The sequence below is a fragment of the Myxocyprinus asiaticus genome, chromosome 49 (assembly GCF_019703515.2).
Source record: "Myxocyprinus asiaticus isolate MX2 ecotype Aquarium Trade chromosome 49, UBuf_Myxa_2, whole genome shotgun sequence".
NCBI lineage: Eukaryota > Metazoa > Chordata > Actinopteri > Cypriniformes > Catostomidae > Myxocyprinus > Myxocyprinus asiaticus.
This window is the reverse complement of record NC_059392.1, coordinates 17,099,857-17,118,545: the sequence shown is the minus strand read 5'-3', so window position 1 is coordinate 17,118,545 and position 18,689 is coordinate 17,099,857. Positions and strand designations below refer to the sequence as shown.

At 40.4% G+C, this 18,689-nt stretch overlaps 1 protein-coding gene across 3 annotated transcripts in view; it reads right to left on the bottom strand.

The window, feature by feature from the left end:
• The window catches only part of LOC127438272 (inositol hexakisphosphate kinase 1-like), a 119,533-nt gene extending 108,149 nt beyond the window's left edge, over positions 1-11,384 (bottom strand). For all 3 annotated transcript variants that reach the window (XM_051693750.1, XM_051693749.1, XM_051693754.1), the window contains exon 1: positions 10,499-11,384. The gene's annotated coding sequence lies outside the window, so the exon portion shown is untranslated. The remainder of the gene's footprint in view (positions 1-10,498) is intronic.
• Positions 11,385-18,689: the final 7,305 nt, after the last annotated feature.

Here is an 18,689-nt window from a genome sequence, read left to right as displayed (position 1 = left end):
GACTGGGAAATCGTCCCCGAAGGGAGGAGCCCAGCTGAGGCTTCCGCATCCGACTGGACGAGCCTGCTCTCCGATGCTGCGCTCGAGAGCTCATCACTTTCGCGGGCTCCGAATAAGAGGTCGAACTCGCCGTGAGATGAGCCGGCGGACTCATCCGGAAGCCCGATCGGGGCAGACGAGCATGCTGGGGAATGGGAGGTCTGCGGGGGGATACCCGGCAGAGGCGGTCCCATTGGTGTCCCCAAATCACCCCCAGTGCTAGCCGCGCTGGTCTCATACCCGTGGGTAAAAGGACCGAGGCAGGGAGCCTCTAGGGTGGCTTGCTTTCTTACAAAGGCGAGCCGCGACCGCATCGTTGCCATGGACATGTCCTCGCAATGAGTACATGACAATCCACGAACGCTGTCTCCGCTTGAGCAGTGCCCAGACACGAAAGACAGTGATCGTGACCGTCAAAAGCGAGAGATAACGAGCGCAACCAGGAATAACACACAATCGGAAAGGCATCTTTAAAAAGACGCATCTTTAAAAAGATGTTCCGTGTGTGCCGCTCTTTTAGAGAAATATACTCTTTTAGAGAAATATACTCTTATTTCTGCCAAAGTGCCCAGGGGCATTCTCTGCAGTGCACCAGTGCAGAGGAGGGAGAAGCTGCTGAAATGCGCCATCAGATCCAGCACAGGTGAATGAACAGTCGTGGTAATTCAGCTCAGTGAGCATGACCGTTCGGCTCTGAAGAGAAAATCTGAATGAGTGGTTGCATACCAGCTCCTTTTATACCCGTATGTCCGGGGGAGTGGCATGCAAATACCACTCGCCAATTTTCATTGGCCTTTTATCAAAGACCAGAGGTGTCTCGGGCTCCCAAGAGTGACCCCTAGTGTCACTACATCGACACAACCTCGAGTGAGTGACAGATAGGGAACTTTCTTGGTCTACCTGACCTTGGCTTGGTATCAAGAGATCCCCGAATTTTCCACTTCTTAATAAGTGATTGAAAAGTACTGACAGACATTTTCAAGGCTTTGGATATCTTTTTATATCCTTTTCCATCTTTATAAAGTTCCATTACCTTGTTACGCAGGTCTTTTGACAGTTCTTTTCTGCTCCCCATGGCTCAGTATCTAGCCTGCTCAGTGCATCCATGTTAGACCTAACAAACTCATTGACTATTTATACACAGACACTAATTGTAATTTAAAAAGCCACAGGTGTGGGAAATTAACCTTTAATTGCCATTTAAACCTGTGTGTGTCACCTTGTGTGTCTGTAACAAGGCCAAACATTCAAGGGTATGTAAACTTTTGATCAGGGCCATTTGGGTGATTTCTGTTATCATTATGATTTAAAAAGGAGCCAAACATCTATGTGATAATAAATGGCTTCATATGATTACTATCCTTAAATGAAAGACAGTGTTTTTGCATGATCAGTCATATTTTCAAAATCAATGCCAAAATTTCTCAATTTCTTCCAGGGTATACAAACTTTTGAGCACAACTGTGTATATATATATATATATATATATATATATATTTGTTGTAATCTTAAGAGAATGCAATGAAGGATCCCAGGACTGACCATGCGATGGGGATCTGCAAGAAGCTGGTCAGCAGCTTTTCCTATAGTTGGAAAAAAAAAGATGGAGCTCGCAGAGGCACAGAAGAAGCTGAATCTGCCTGAACACTCGCTAAAGACAGAATGTCCAACCAGATGGGGATCTAGGCAGGCCATGATCGACAGGGTCTTCGAGCAGCAGAAGGCCATTGCCCAGGTCTTTTCAAATGACCGAAAAGTCAGACATCTCATCCCCTCATGGCAGGACACTGATGTACTGGAGGCCATCAGGAAGTCTCACAGCCCTCTGGTTGAATTCACAGATGCACTTTCTGGGGAGAAATATGTAAGAGTGTCTTTTTTTAAACCAACCCTCCACCTCTTCAACAACTCAATATTGGCAGTGCAGGAGGATGACGCAGACCTCATCAAAAGCATCAAAAAGAAGATAGTGGACTATCTCAATGACAAATAATGACACAGCAACACAAGAGCTGCTTGACATGGCCTCTGCCCTGGACCTGAGGTTCAAGCTCCAATATATCAGTGAAGACAATCGAGGGTCCATCCAAGCCAGACTGACAACTGAGATGAAGATGGTGATGACTGTCATGGTAGTAGTAATAATAATAATAATAAATAAAAAAGAGATATATGACAGTAAATAAAATTAATGGAGACCTATTATTGACCTTTTTACAAGATGTAATATAAGTGTCAGGTGTCCCCAGAATGTGTCTGTGAAGTTTCAGCTCAAAATACCCCACGGATCATTTATTATACCATGTTGTAAATACCTCTTTTTGGGTGGAATCAAAAACACACTGTTTTCGTGTGTGTCTCTTTAAATGCAAATGAGCTGCTGCTCCCCGATCCTTTCCGGAAGAGGGGCTGTGCCTTTACAGCTCGTGCTTCGGATACTACAGCAACAACAAATCAGAACCACTCATTCCACTTTTAGTACAACTCTCTTATGTTCGCACAAAATGTACATAGTTTTCAAAAAGACAATCACCTTACTGTATTGTGCATTAAAAATAATGACATAGCTCTGTTCTCCGTGTATACAATCAGAGACAATGGTAACTTTAGCTGCATCAGCCGTGGAATCAGCTAACAAGCACATTCGGAAAGGCGATTTACAAACATTTACAAAATATAAAGTGCAATACTTACATCTTCAGGATATAAAGATGGAACATGAACAGTTGGTACTGATCCATGCTTGAGAATAAAATTTTTGGAAAATCCTGCTTTATATTGACCCTCATTCACAAAGCAGTCCGGTGTAAAATGATTTGCACAAACATACACGAATTTTGGTATGTTTTGGGGCACATTTGCTTCAAAAACAAAACTTGTCCACTGCGTCTTCAGTGGCTCTGATGCCGGAGTACATGAAGACTCTTATGTTCACTTTTACAGCCAACAACAGAACACTTATGATGCTTACGAAGCTGAGACACTATTCTTCTCACCGTAGCTGCTCCAGTGCGGAAAAATGGCAGACTGTGTGTAGATCACTCAGGAAAGGATCTATGATAATAGGGTGGAGTCCGTCACCAGTCGTGGGCGAGGCCTAACGAAAACGAATCACTTTGAGACACTGCTTTAGATTAATAGAAATATAAGAAAGAGAAGTGGGTGGACTTTTAACATTGTAGGGTGGTTGTGTACACACACTGCTGACTCACATTTATGTTCACACCATGTAAAAGTGAATTTTGCATAATAGGTCCCCTTTAAGTGAATTAATGTGTTGTCAAATTGTTACAATGTAATTCTAGGTATTAATAACCGTAACCATTTAGTCAGATTAAACATGTCATTCCTATTTTCTTTATAATATATGTCCGCTCCAAGGAGAAGGCCCCTCTTGAGACAGCAGAGATGCCTGCTGATGACATGGAGGATGCTGCTGGACCAAAGAAGAAGAAGAAGGGCCTGGGCAGTTTCTTCAAGGTCACTGTAGGCAAAGCTGCAGGACCTGCACTGCAACAGGATCAGGCCATAGCTCTTGCATACCTAAAAACTTGTCTTAATGCATTTCCTTGTTGAATTCGATTGGCTCATATTCCAAACTGAACGAATGACATGCCTCCTCTCTCTCGTTCAGCAGATATTTGTTCACGAACAAGATGGCCGAGTCATTAATTTAGTTCACGAGTTTACAAGTACATTAATTTTTTTGTTCATGAATGAGACGTCTCAAAAGACTCAAACGACCGACTCGACTGGTTCATTGAAGAAGTGTATTAATTCAATGGGTGAAACCAATGATGCTCCTTCACAGCCCACATTTGAATGCTATTGGCTAATGCTTTAGTCAGTCATTCACTCATTGGCTTCGAAATGTAGAGACGTCAGTGAACGAGAAAAATGAGTCAGTGTATGGAGGTGAACGAAAAACGATTCGTTCATAAACCCCTTTATTTTCGTGGACTAGAGACGAACATTATTTCACGTGAAGTTCAATATAAGTGGTACACAAAATACGTGTTTTTGCATACCAATTATTGCATACAGTATTCCGAATTCTCACTTTTTAATTATTCAATAGTAGCATATATTAATTTGTAATAGTATTAAATTATATTAAGCTTTACATTTAGATGAATAAAAAAGCTTTTATATTTTAAATAGTTTTTAAGCTAAAACTACGTTTTTGTGTTCTTGTTGTGAACCTACTAAATATGAATTCACTTAGGCATTGATATAACAGCTGTTTTATATTTTTATCACATTCAGAACTTGTTTCCAGCTGTTCTATTGAACTCTTGCAGCCACCACAGTATTTCTTCTTGCTGTCTTAAATGCATTTAATTTCTTCATAATTAAACAGTAATTTCTTGTGCTGTTTTAATTTTTTGTGATGTCATGGCGATTTCTTGTGCAGCATAAATGTGTTTTAATTTTTCATATTTTTATAACAATATCTTTTTGTGCTGTGTATGTAATGTATTTAAATTCTTCATTTTTTTTAAAATAATGATCAGCCTTCAGCAGAGAGGTAAATCCTACTGACTGTCTCCCGAGAAGTGAATGTTTTGCAGCTGTTCATTGCAAATGTCACTCATTCCTGTGAACGCGTGCATGAACTAATCTTAAACTCAGGATCAAAGCCTGAGTTGACAGAGAAAGTTGATGAGCAGCATCATGGTACCAATTAAAGGGGCAGTAACACTACACTTCGTGCTCCATTCTTTCCCATTCAAACTCATCAGAACGTATGAGACCTGAAACGCCACCTCATGTGAAGAAATTTCGTATGATGCTGCATACAAAAGTTCAAGCATGATGAACTCTGAACCATGAATTCGTATGATGAGAGGACGCATGGCCAATAGATGATCAAAATGTCACACGCTGACCTCTTGACTCAATACAAAGAACACATATTTTAAAGCTGCATGTTTTATTGATGCAGGAAAGTGAGTAGACAATATATATATATATATATATATATATATATATATATATATATATATATATATATATATATATATAAAAATGATATAATATTGTTTGTTGTTTGTATTATTTACTTACACCAGAAGTCCTCCCACATGAAGTCACATCCTGGTCCATTGGGTTGTATGGAAAAAATGTGCATGGTCAAAGCCTGGTGTGACCGCCCCTTTAGCCTGATTGGATTGGTTTGGTTTTGCCAACTCAAAATCAATCCTGTAACCCTGAGTTTGTTCAACTAGCTTGATGGTATAGTTGCTTCATGTTAGCACTTTTAACAAGCACTACATACCCTGAACAGATTAGACCGGCCCGTTTAACACGAAGCATGGACAATAAAAGTACTTTTCTGTGCATTTAATTTGAAGTGCATGAGCTGACACCATTTCTGTAACTGCTGTGGTCATATATTCTGTAGATTTGACTGCACTTTCCACCGCAGCTAATCAATTTGCAAAAATAATTGGATTGAATAAGACTTGATAAAATATGCTCACCTAAACAGTGCTGGTTCATGTTTTTGGAATCAGTGTGACTGAACTATGGCCAGAAAAAACATAAATATGCACGCTCTGGTCCAGAGCTGTGCACTAGCTGAAGACTGCTGAATGCAGTTGCATGGGCCGCTGAGTGTTGTTAAACTCAACACTGAGTTAAGTGCACAGAGCACTATGATAATCAGACTGCAAGGCGGTTTTATGAAAATCAGATGGAGGGCCAGATAAAGATAATTGGTGGGCCGGACTTGGCCCGCAGGCCACCAATTGAATAGCCTTGATAGTGATGAAAGCTAAAGTCCATTAAAAGCGCATTTTGATTTCAAGGGGTCTTTAAGGCATTTGCGGCTCTCAGATCGCTCTCATGTAGTGCCAAACCAAATGCATCTGCAAATCTTTGTCTACGTGCTGAAAGAATGTTTTTCATGTGGTAATTAAGGTGGTTGGGTGAGGTTCACAACGAACACTGCTGCGTGAGCATTACGAAAATGACCCAACAGAGAGAGAATTTCCATTGACTCTTCAGTGTTTGTCTGATCCATCAAAACAGGTGCCAAGACAGCAGGTCACCCAGATACAAGCAGACGAGTGGAGCTGATGAGAATGAAAACAAGAGTGTTTGGAATCTGGTTTGGTCTTGATATAAAGATGACATCTGTACACTTAATAGATGGCAGTGACTTTCCTGCCAAGTGACATGATAAGAGTGGCGGGTGGTATGAGGGAAAACAGGGTATTAACATTCCCAAGGCTGTTTGTCTACCCACGTGGTTAAAATTCAACCAACACAACATCAAACAACACTCATAAACTCTTCAGTTCACAAGAATACTTTAGATAAAAATAGATGCATGTTATTGTTGTGGTCGTGCTATATATAAAATGAAAATCCAAGCGCATGCACTGAACATGACATGTGCCATTTGGATTCCCTTCTGTTTCTGAACTAACTGACAGAGTTCTTCCAGAACTCATCCTTGTGGCACCTTTACAAGTTATCATCAAACAGGGCTGAGATGGGCAGTATGACAGTATATACTAGGGATGGGCAATTTCGAGTAATTTTGTAGCTGAGTACTCTAACCTACAAAAAACAAGTACCTGATTACTCGTAAAATAAAAATGTACGTTCAAAATAACGTATAATTTGTTTTATTCACAAACATTACCAAGAACGGTTTCAAAATAAGATAACAACAAACTATGTTTTTCTTTTGGGAAAAATTAATGAACAATATATATTAATAAAAATGGAAAACAAAAAAAATAACTCTAAAAACATTTGCACTCTGCCGGAGTTTACACAGAAACCGATACTGACAGCATTAGAGTAATGGCACAGCTATATATTCTGAGTTATTATTCAGAAAAACGAAAAATGTGCTCTGCCCATGTTAAGAGGTTTCACACACATACACAAACATAAAAAAGCACATAAAAGCAGATCCTCATCCGTTGATAGGCATGACTCCAACAAGAACCAAATACAAATAGAGTAGAATTAAATATGAATCAAATACTACAAGTATTGCCTTGTAATATAACTTTGCTTTAGATGCAAAGACGCCATGATATCTTCTTCTCTCATCCAACACCTCAATGACACACATCCACAACTTGGAGCATTAATAAACAATTCAATTAATGTGTGTCCAAACATGTGCGTATGTTGGCTGTTATACAGTATAATGGTTTTATAGTCATTTACAGGCTTTTAGAGTCATTACCAGAGTTGGGTGTAATCTGATTTAAAAAAAAAAAAAAAAAAAAAATGTGTTAATGTAATCACTTATTTAGGTCAAAAACGTACTGTAGCACATTACATTTTAAATTCTTTTAATCAAATTACAGTTAATGACTTTTAATTAAGGTACTTTTAAGTACATTACTTGGGTTACACCTATTTCTAAAATATAGGCATTATTTATGGGTGGGATGGGTGGGACACGTCCCTACCACTTTTTGCCTTTCCCAGTTTTGTCCCTAACACTTTATGAAATAGCTTTCATCAGTAAGTGTCTAATGCAGAAGAAACATCTATAGTTCTTGAGCAGGAGTTTCCATGTCGTTCGTATGTTTTAAAATAAGTGGTGATCCTGTACCGGAGTTTGTTATTTTGAATGTTATAATGAGTGTTCGTTGCGGCTGTTATGAGTGGCGTTGAGTGACAACGGGCTGTATTTTTTAAAAAGTTGCCTTAAGGCCGATTTATACTTCTGCATCGAACCTACATCATAGGCTACACCTCGCTACTGTGGTTACGGCGTAGCCTACATAACTAGCCTGACTTGCATCTCTTCCAAAATGTAACTGTGTGTTGTGTCGACACAGAACACAAAAGACAGCTCTGATTGGTCCACTTTGTTACCAGAGACTGCCCCCCATCATGACAAGAAATTATCTGAGGTAGCCTCATATTTTCTCCAATATTATTTTAATATATATCTTATGAATCCACTGATCAGTGATCGTGTTTTGCGTCACACTGTATTTGGACTTGTTTCATTTTTTGTGAGCATCTGCTGTTTTTATATTCTGTTTATATCTTGAACAACGAAAACGCAACAAAAGACACATCTGTTTACAATTTATAAACTCTGTACTTTTTTCTCTGGTCTCTGGTCTACGCTATATATATCTGGTATGTAAGTGAAAAAAATACTTGTATTCTAACTTAGAACTTTCTGATCTGTTTGATGTTTTGACCATCTGTTTGACAGTATGGTATAGAGCAGTGTTTCTCAAGTGGTGGGTCATCACCCGAAAGTGTTAAAGAGCACCTATTATGGTTTTTCAAATATTACCTTTCATGTAGTGTGTTATATCTGTTTGTGAATGTAAAAAAGTCTGCAAAGTTTAAAAAATCAAAGTGCACGACAAATGGAGTTACTGACTCCCAAAAGAAAGAACCGATCCTGAACACCTTAAACGAGTCGTTAGTAATTCCAGATTTACTTCCTGTACTAACCTACATAATTTGGTAACAAAAAAACCCACCTCTGGTCTTCATTGGCTGCTCGCGAACAGCTTTGACCTGCCCTCAAACACTACACTAAGCGGTAGACCAATCACAACAGACTGGGACATCTGACCAATCAGAGCAGAGTAGGCTCTCTGAAAGGAGGAGTTTAGAATGAATCCTTTAGAATGGATAGTTGAATGAGCCATTTTTGACACTGGGAAAAAAAAAAAGGTAATGCTGCAATTTAAATTATGAGCAAATGAAAGTGTTTTTTGACCTTGGATGCATGTAAATCTATTGTATGAGACCTTTCAAACAAAATTAGGCACGTTTAAAAACCATAATAGGTGCCCTTTAAACAGTTGATTTGTGACAAGCAGTCACTCACACCTATCATGTTGCTTCTGAATATATGGATTGTTGTCAGAGAGAAAACAGAGGACGCCAGTTTCCTGAGGAACTCTTATTTTGACACAGAAAGCATACTCTCCTCTGCCATGTTGAAAGTTTATGCTCAACTTGCTCATAGCACACACACAATAAAAATGTCAAATGGAGTAACCATTAAGTAAAAGGTAAATAAAAAATACTTTCTTTGCACCTTGAATACATTTAAGTGTACATAACTTTGCCTAATCATTAAGCAAAGTTCGAACAAATATTTTTTATAAATACCATGAATAGTTGAGTCACAAATATCAATTTTTTTACAGGGTTCCTTGTTTGGACCTGAAACAAAATTCACCTTTAAAAGCAAACAAATTAAACATTTTAAACCTAACTTGTGGACATAATGCAAACATATCAGAACCATAATATCATCATTTGAAGTCCAAATGTTTTGATCTCTAACAACTCAACAACTAAGAGAGACTTACAGTTAACAAAAGCACTGTAAAACAAAATAATTCACAAAGCAAAAGACAATTGATGTAAATAAAGCCACCAAAATGAGCCGCAAAATGTAGCTATGAAATTAATAAAACACATTCAGGGGCTTGAAATCAGAACTCCAACCTGACCTTAATGAATAAAAACCTTCCCAGACATATAAACGTATCCCATGTTACTTGTTCTGGCCATGCCAAGATGTGACCTCTGGACAAGGTGTAGAATTTTACACTCCTGATAAATCGAATTACTAGATATCAATCTGACTGGCTGGTAAATGATCAATAATGCAGGACTGAGAATAGCTAAGCCTATTTTTGAGAGATTTGGGCTTCACTACTCAACAGAATTCAATCTGATCTTGATGCAGGTTGGACATCCCCTGTCCACAATAAATAGACTATAATAACAGAAAAAACTATGCTATTTTTTTCTTAATTCACTATTCCAAAATAAGCTTATTTTGTTTTGGGGGGAATTAATGTGTGTGTCGATCAAAAGAGATAATCAAATTCCAGAACATATGCATCCAACAATCTTCCTCAATATTCCAGACTAATCAGAGAAACTTGAAAACACATTTAAAACAGACCATCACACACACACACACACACACACACAAACATGCAAACATGAAGTCACATTGCTGCTCCAATGTAAGACTTATGTACTGAGCCCAGTGCTCAGCTATCATCATCAACATCATCATCATAATGATTATCTGTTATGGACACAGGGATTATGATATATCTAAAAGAGCTGCTGTAAGCATCAGACATTCACACAGAGCAGTTATGACACAAACACAGTCAAACCATCATCTCACACTCAAGTGAATGGGTGAATTTAAATCAAATTAGCCACATTCAATGAAAATTGTAATGATAATAAAAAAAATTAAAACAACGTGTCAAAAAAGTTAAATGAAATTCCACAGCATATCAATGACCTTTAACAAACACTATCATGTAGTAATATCATCATACATGTGTTTTTCGCACATAACAGCTCTAAATAAGACATTTATTTAGCCCAAAACAAACAATATTTAATTATTGTTTAAATATTATTTATTAACACAGTTAACGATGAGGTCATTTTGTTTATGTTTATATATACATACCTTATGTCAAGTCAATTCCTCCTCAAGAACAGCGCTGTTAATCGTTTCTTGTCGTTTCGCTTCTTTTCCACGATGATATTATATATATAGTTATAAATAAAATTGTAAATAAATAAGAAAACGTTGTTTTGGTATAAAATCCTCCTGATGTCCTTCGTGTTAGCACGCAGGCTAATATGAGCTAATACCACCAGATCAACAAAAAATATTTAATAAATTTAACTACACTGTCCACAGACCCTGTGTTTGTTTGTTTTAATATTAAGTAAACATCTGAAAATAATAAAAACTCAGGTATTTGATCTGTTGCAGACTCTTTTAGTCGTTTAGTGTGCGGATGCTAAAGCACGCTAACCCATACAAACGGATATCACACATTTGCCGAAAAACGATCAGATATTAATAATGATGAGAATAAAGAGCTGAGAATACATTCTCTGTTTTTATCTGTAAATATTTGATTCATCTGCAGATATAGCAGTTAAGATCGGCTGTTACTCATCTTTATGTCCGTACAGCTCTCGTTAATCCAAGGAAACCCAAAGATGTAAAATAACAAATCAATTTATAAAAACAACGATTTATCCGAAATAACCTAAACTTCATCAAACACTGTTTCATCTGACACTTTTAAATTATATAAAAACATTTTTATCTGAGTGTCTTTCATCTAACCTCTTTCTTTTATTAGGCTATGGTAAACACCTCATTTATAAAGGTGTAATATCGTTTATGAATACTGACTAAGATCCCCGAGTTAATGCGATAACCTGCAGTTAAAGTCTGTTTTCTAGCTAAAACACACGCTAAGTGTGTATACGCTTGACATATACTGAAATACTGAAACAACGGTATAAACTGACAGACAGAATCGTCCACCATCATCATCTACTGCCCTCTACTGACATACTACACCAAAACTACATATCTCTCGTTCATCATTTTTCATTTGAACTTTCAAGCTGAAAACACCATGGAGGCCGGTTTCCGCCACAGTTCATTAAAACTGTAATTCGGTTGGTCATAATTATGAGATATTAAGTATAATTATTATTAGTTAGTATCTTATAATAATGAGAAAATGTCTAATAATAATAAATAGTATCTCGTATAATGGTAAACTTTCTTATAATGATGACTTTGTATCTCATAGTAATGAGAAACTTTCCCATCATTATGAATTATTATGTCATCTCATAATAATTATAAACTACGTCGTAATTACGATAAACTACGCCGTATTATGAGAAAGTTTCTCATTATTACGGGATGGGCCATTATTATGAGATACCAAGTCATAATTAAGAGAAAGTATCTTATAATAATGAGAAAATAAGTCATTATTACGATATACTAAGTCATTATTATGAGAAAGTATCTCATAATAAATTAGAAAGTAAGTCATAATTATAAGATTAGAAGTTATACGAGAAAGTTTCTCATTATTATAAGATGCATTATTATAAGATGCCCATTATTATGGGATACTAGTCATTAATATGAGAAAAAATGTCATTATTATTAGATGCTAAGTGATAATTACAAGAACGCTTCTCATTAGAGATATTAAGCAGCTGTGGAAGCCGTTCTGTACTTTGCATGCTGATACTTCCTTTATCACATCATTGGCAAGGAGGTTTTGTACCTCTAAGCATAAAATCGCACGTCCCGCACTGTGCGGTGGAGGACAGAATGCCATTGAGGCGAGGCGGTCACCTTATGAACTGAAGCACGTTGCCGTGTTCGACTGTGCTTAGTTCCCAGCTGGAAACCCTGGAAAACTTGTGTGTCCACCAGCGACTGAGCAGCACCAACTGCTGGAGTCGATTAAGCTGGATTTTTGCTCACATTTGTGAACATGTTTGTTCCTCATGCAGCCGCTATTAGGTCTGTCAGTTGTGCTGGGGTATGGCAGACTTCTGGCACATTACCAATAGCAAACACTGGAATAGTGTTCTCGTTCCCAGCATTAAACCGCAGGGAAGGCGAGAGTGCTGTCCTGGGAATGCGGAAGAAACCACTCCACAGGGTTTATCCAGCATGCATGCCTTGCAACTAGGTCTTAAGTTTGTGTTGTGACATGGCAGTCTTCTGGTATGTCACCAACAACAGTAAACAACAAGGGTTGTCATTACACTGACGCCAGGCCACCCACAGACCTGCCAATTTCCTGGCCAGAGATCTTCGTGGCATGGCGCTTTTAACAAGCACTGCAAAGGTAGCTGCACCAGAGATCTATACATTCGCTGAACAGGGAGAACGTAAAGTCATAATGTGCTGCAATAGAAAAGGCAGAACAAGGTGAAGCATGAAGGTGTGCCAACAAGGTGACACATTTACCCATTTTTTTTAAGGCTCAAGCGAGAACTTTAAGCAACTCAGACTCAAAGGCTGCTTTGTACCGTTTCCCACCCCCGGGTGCATACACATCTCACTTATGAACCAGCGATATAAATTCTCCCTCATTTCTGCTAAACGTGATCGTATCATGGACGGCAATTGTGGGGCGCATATCGCCACGTCCAGGCAAAGCCGCTTGATATGAAGAAAATGAGGCACGCAAGGCTTGAGCTAAATGTAATGTCTTGTATCCCATATGCTGGCGTCTCACTAATACAGTCCCTCAGGAGCTGTAGAGGAGCAAGCGGGAGGAAAGGGTAGCAGCTTTGGCTTTCAGAACAAAAGCCAGCCGAGAGCGAAGTGTGTTGAATTTCATGTGTTTGCCATAAGCACAATCAATCTCAGCGTGTGCTGTGTCAGCAAAGGCTCAGCCCAGGCTATATAAAATGCCTGTACTGAATGGGCGAACCGCTTACAGTAATACGGAGAAAAGGAGGCATGCAAGGCTTGAGCCTGTGACACACCCTACTTAAATCTCTGCACTCTATTTCCCGTCCTCTCACGTCTCACTCACACGGTCCCCGGGAGCCACAGAGGAGCAAGTGGGAGGAGAGGGGGAGCGGCTTCGGATTTCATAACGAAGGTGATTTCACAGTGAACGCAATCAGTCTCAATGATCACTGTTAGAAAACAGCATTCGTGCCTGTCAGACAGAGGGACATACAGTGCATTCAGAAAGTATTCAGACCCCTTCATTTTTCACATTTTGTTTTGTTGCAGCCTTATGCTAAAATCAGTCTACACTCCATACCCCATAATGACAAAGCAAATACCAGATTTTTGATAACTTTGAAAATGTATTAAAAAAGAAAAACTGAAATATCACATTGATACAAGTATTCTGACCCTTAACTCAGTACTTAGTTGAAGCACCTTTGGCAGCGATTACAGCCTCAATTCTATTTGGGTAGCTATCCTTCAACCCTGACCACTCCCTGCCGCTGAAAAACACCCCCACAGCATGATGCTACCACCACCATGCTTCACCGTTGGGATGGTATTGCTCAGGTGATGAGCGGTGCCTGGTTTCTTCCAGACATGATACTTGGAATTGAGGCCAAACAGTTCAATCTTCATTTCATCAGACCAGAGAATCTTGTTTTTCACAGTCTGAGAGTCCTCATTTAGTGCTCTTTTATGTGTCTTGCACTGAAGAGAGGCTTCCGTCTGACCACTCTGCCATAAAGCCCAGATTGGTGGAGTGTTGCAGTGATGGTTGTCCTTCTGCAAGTTTCTCTCATCCCCACACATGATCTCTGGAGCTCAACCAGAGTGACAATCACATTCTTGGTCACCTCTCTTACCAAGGCTCTTCTCCCCCGATTGCTCAATTTGGCCAGGTGGCCAGCTCTAAGAAGAGTCCTGGTTGTTCCAAACTTCTTCCATTTAAGAATTATGGAGTTCACTGTGCTCTTGGGAACCTTCAATGCAGCTGAAATATTTTTTGTAGCCTTTCCCAGATCTGTGCCTCAACACAATCCTGTCTCTGAGCTCTGCAGGCCATTCTTTTGCATTTTCAGCTGTGAGAATTTATATAGACAGGTGTGTGCCTTTCCAAATCATGTCCAATCAATTGAATTTGCCACAGGTGGACTCTAATCAAAGTGCAGAGACATCTCAAAGATGATCCAGAGAAATGGGATGCACCTGCGCTAAATTTCAAGTGTCATAGCAAAAGGTCTGAATACTTATGTCAGTGTGATATTTCAGTTTTTTCTTTTTAATAAATTTTCAAAGTTATCAAAAATCTGTTTTTTGCTTTGTCATTATGGGGTATGGAGTGTAGACTGATGTGAAAAAAATAAAAATGTAAATCATTTTAGCATAAGGCTGCAACATAACAAAATGTGTGTAATGAGAGACGGAAACCGAGGAAGAATCCATATACGGAAGAATCCACTTTATTCAAACAGTCCATCGAAATCCAAACACAGTGTCAGAAAAACAGGCAGTGAGGTCAAAAACACAGTAAAGCAGTCCAACCAGGCAAACAGACAAAAGGGAAGATCCAAAAGAGTAGTCAAAAACAAACAGGTCAAAACACTAGGTAATAAGGCAATAAGGCAATGATATAAACGTAAGACAGATGATCTTGGTAAGACAGATGATCTGGCAATACTTCGCAAAGTAACTATGGAAAAGCATGGCTATTTATATGATGCAAACAGGAAATGACAATACAGGAACTTATGAGGCAGGAAACAGGAAGTGACAGTTCAGAATTCAGGTGAGGGCTCCCTCTGGTGGGCAGGAGACCACTCAGATGTTACAGAACCCCCCCCCCAGGAGCGACTCCTGGCGCTCGGCGTGGACGTCCCCGTGGTCGTGGCGCTGGGCGGTCTGGCCTGGCTCAATGAAATTCCTCTATAAGTGAGGGGTCCAGAATATCAGAAGCAGGTATCCATGATCTCTCCTCAGGCCCGTATTCCTCCCAGTCCACCAGGTATTGGAGCCGACCACCTCTACGCCTCGAGTCCAGCAGCATGTTCACCCTATTAGCTGGCGATCCGTCAATGTCCAGCGGAGGCGGTGGTTCTTGAGACTCAGCGTTGGGATCAGCATTCAGGTGGACCGGTTTGAGGAGTGAGACATGAAATGATGGAGAGATGCGGTAGTTAGCGGGAAGCTCAAGCTGATAAGTAACCTAATTTATCTGTTTTACGATTTTGAATAGGCCAACAAACCTTTGGCTGAGCTTCTTGCTCGGCAGACGTAACTTGATGTCCCTTGTAGAGAGCCAGACCCTCTGTCCCGGTTGGTAGCGAGGATGTGGGCGCCGTCTTCGGTTAGCCTGGAGTTTTTGCCTTCATACAGCTCTTTGAAGATGGACATGAGCGCTATCCCATACCCTCTCGCTATGACGTATCCAGTCGTTGACCGCAGGAACAGAGGAAGGTTCGCCAGACCACGGAAACAAAGGAGGTTGATATCCTAGCACGCATTGGAATGGAATTAGACCGGTAGAGGCATGGGTTAATGAATTCTGAGCATATTCTGCCCATGGCAAGAACTCTGCTCACCGATTCTGCTCCCGACTACAGTATGTTCTCAGATATCTACCGATTTCCTGATTCAGTCTCTCAACTTGACCGTTTGACTGGGGGTGATAACCTGACGTCAGACTCACATTAATGTCTAATTGTCGGCAGAAGGCTTTCCAAACCTGAGATGTGAATTGAGTCCCCCGATCAGAGACGATGTCTTCAGGTAAACCATAGATGCGGAAAACATGGTGAAACAGGGCTTGAGCCGTTTCCATGGCGGTTGGCAGACCCTTGATGGGAATAAGACGGCAAGACTTGGAGAATCTGTCAATGATGACAAGAATTGTTGTGAAACTTTCGGATGGAGGGAGATCGGTAACAAAGTCTATTGACAGGTGAGACCATGGACATTGCGGGATGGGTAGTGGTTGCAGAAGACCAGATGGCAGTTCCTTGGGGGTCTTCGATTGTGCACAATCTTGGCAGGCTTTCACGTAATCAGTTATATCTCTATTCATCGTTGACCACCAGAAAGCGTTGTGGATTAATTTGATTGTGCGTGAGATACCTGGATGACCTGAGGTGATGGAGGCATGAACCCATTGCATGACCCGTTGTCGTAGTTCCTGGGGAACATATTGTTTTTTCGAGGGGCACATAGCAGGTGGAGGATTTTGCTGCGTGGCTCTTTGGATCTCCTCCATGATGTCCCAGTTCACAGGAGCGATAATTACAGAAGAAGAGAGAATGGGTTCAGGAGAATGATCTTGGAGAGGAGGGTCATGGCGTCTGGAGAGGGCGTCTGCCTTGCTATTTTTACTTCCTGGGCAATATGTCACATTTAATTGGAATCTTGAAAAGAATAGTGACCATCTGGCCTGACGTGAGTTTAGTCTCTTGGCACTCTTTACATACTCAAGATTTTTGTGATCGGTGATAACCTGGAACGGGTGAATGGCTCCCTCCAACCAGTGTCTCCACTCCTCTACCGCAGCTTTCATGGACAGTAACTCCTTATTACCAACATCATAGTTTCTTTCAGCAGAAGTGAGTTTTCTTGAGAAAAATGCACATGGGTACAACTTAGCTGGTTGACCCTGACGCTGTGACAGTACTGCTCCAATTCCGCAGTCAGATGCATCCACCTCCACTACAAATGGGAGGTTAGGGTCAGGGTGTTTCAGGATAGGTGCCGAAGTAAAACTTGACTTGAGTTTTTCGAAGGCGATGGTGGCTTCATTTGTCCACTTTAACTTGGATGGTTTCCCTCTCATGAGAGACGTCAAAGGAGAGGCGATCATGCTGTAATTCCTCATGAAACGGCAGTAGAAATTGGCAAAACTTAGAAATCTTTGAAGTTCCTTGATTGTGGATGGTTGGGGCCATTCAGTGACTGCCTGGATCTTAGTAGTGTCCATCTCCACTCCCTGATGACTTATGTGATATCCCAAGAACGTTGTTTTCTGAACATGGAACTCACATTTCTCAACTTTTACATAGAGTTGATGCTTAAGAAGACGAGAGAGGATGTTTCGGACATGTTCAATGTGTTCAGCTTCCGACTTGGAGTAAATCAGGATATCGTCAATGTAAGCAATAACATACTGGTTCAAGATATCTCTGAAGATATCGTTAATAAATGACTGAAACACAGCTGGCACATTGGCTAGCCCAAACGGCATCACCAAGTACTCATAGTGACCTCTGGTGGTGAGAAATGCAGTCTTCCACTCATCACCTTCCTTAATCCGGATGAGATTATAAGCGCTTTTTAAATCTAACTTGGTGTATATCTTTGCTTCTCGAAGTTGTTCTAGGGCAGCAGGAACAAGAGGGAGCGGATAGCGGAATTTCACCATCACGTTGTTAAGTCCATGATAATCAATGCATGGTCGTAAACCTCCGTCCTTCTTCTCAACAAAGAAAAAACCTGCTGCTGCTGGTGAGGTTGAAGGTCGAATGAATCCAGAGTTAATAGCCTCTTCGATGTAATCTTCCATGGCTTGAGATTCTTGACGCGATAGTGGGTAGACTTTACTCTTAGGTGGCATGGCATTGGGCAGAAGGTCGATGGTGCAATCCCAGGGGCAGTGTGGTGGTAGCTGTGTAGCTTTGACTTTGCTGAATACCTCTAAGTAATCGTGATAGCAAGCAGGAATTTTGGAACTAGGGGTAGTGAGCGGACTCTCAACACTCGTGGCGAGACATGGTCTTGGCATATTGATGTTCATGCAATGGGTTAGGCAGAATTTGGACCAGTGAGACAGTGCTCCATGATACCATGATAATACAGGACCGTGAACAGATAACCATGGATGTCCAAGAGTGATTTCATACCTGGGTGAGTCAATGATGTAGAGTGATATGTTTTCACTATGGAACAGACCAATCTGTAGCTGTGCAGGTGCAGTTTGATGGATGATACTTCCCTCAATGGGTTTATTGTTGACATTAGTGATGCAGATTGTGGGAACACAGGGTAACATAGGTAGACTGTATTTCTTGACAATATCTTTGTTAATCAAATTCAGAGCAGCACCAGAGTCAATCAACGCTGTCAAGGTAATGGGACCATCTTTAGTAGTCAGCTGAACAGGAATCAACAACGAATTTGAAATCTGAAGAGAGCACTGATTAACACTCACCCGTCTGGTAGTAGTGGTGGCTCTCCCGACTTTGTGTGGGCACTCTAAGCTACGGTGGCCTGCTTCACCGCAGTAAAAACACAGATCATGTTGGCGGCGTCGAGTTCTCTCTTCATCAGATAGATGTGCATAGCCTAGTTGCATGGGTTCTTGGTTGGTGAA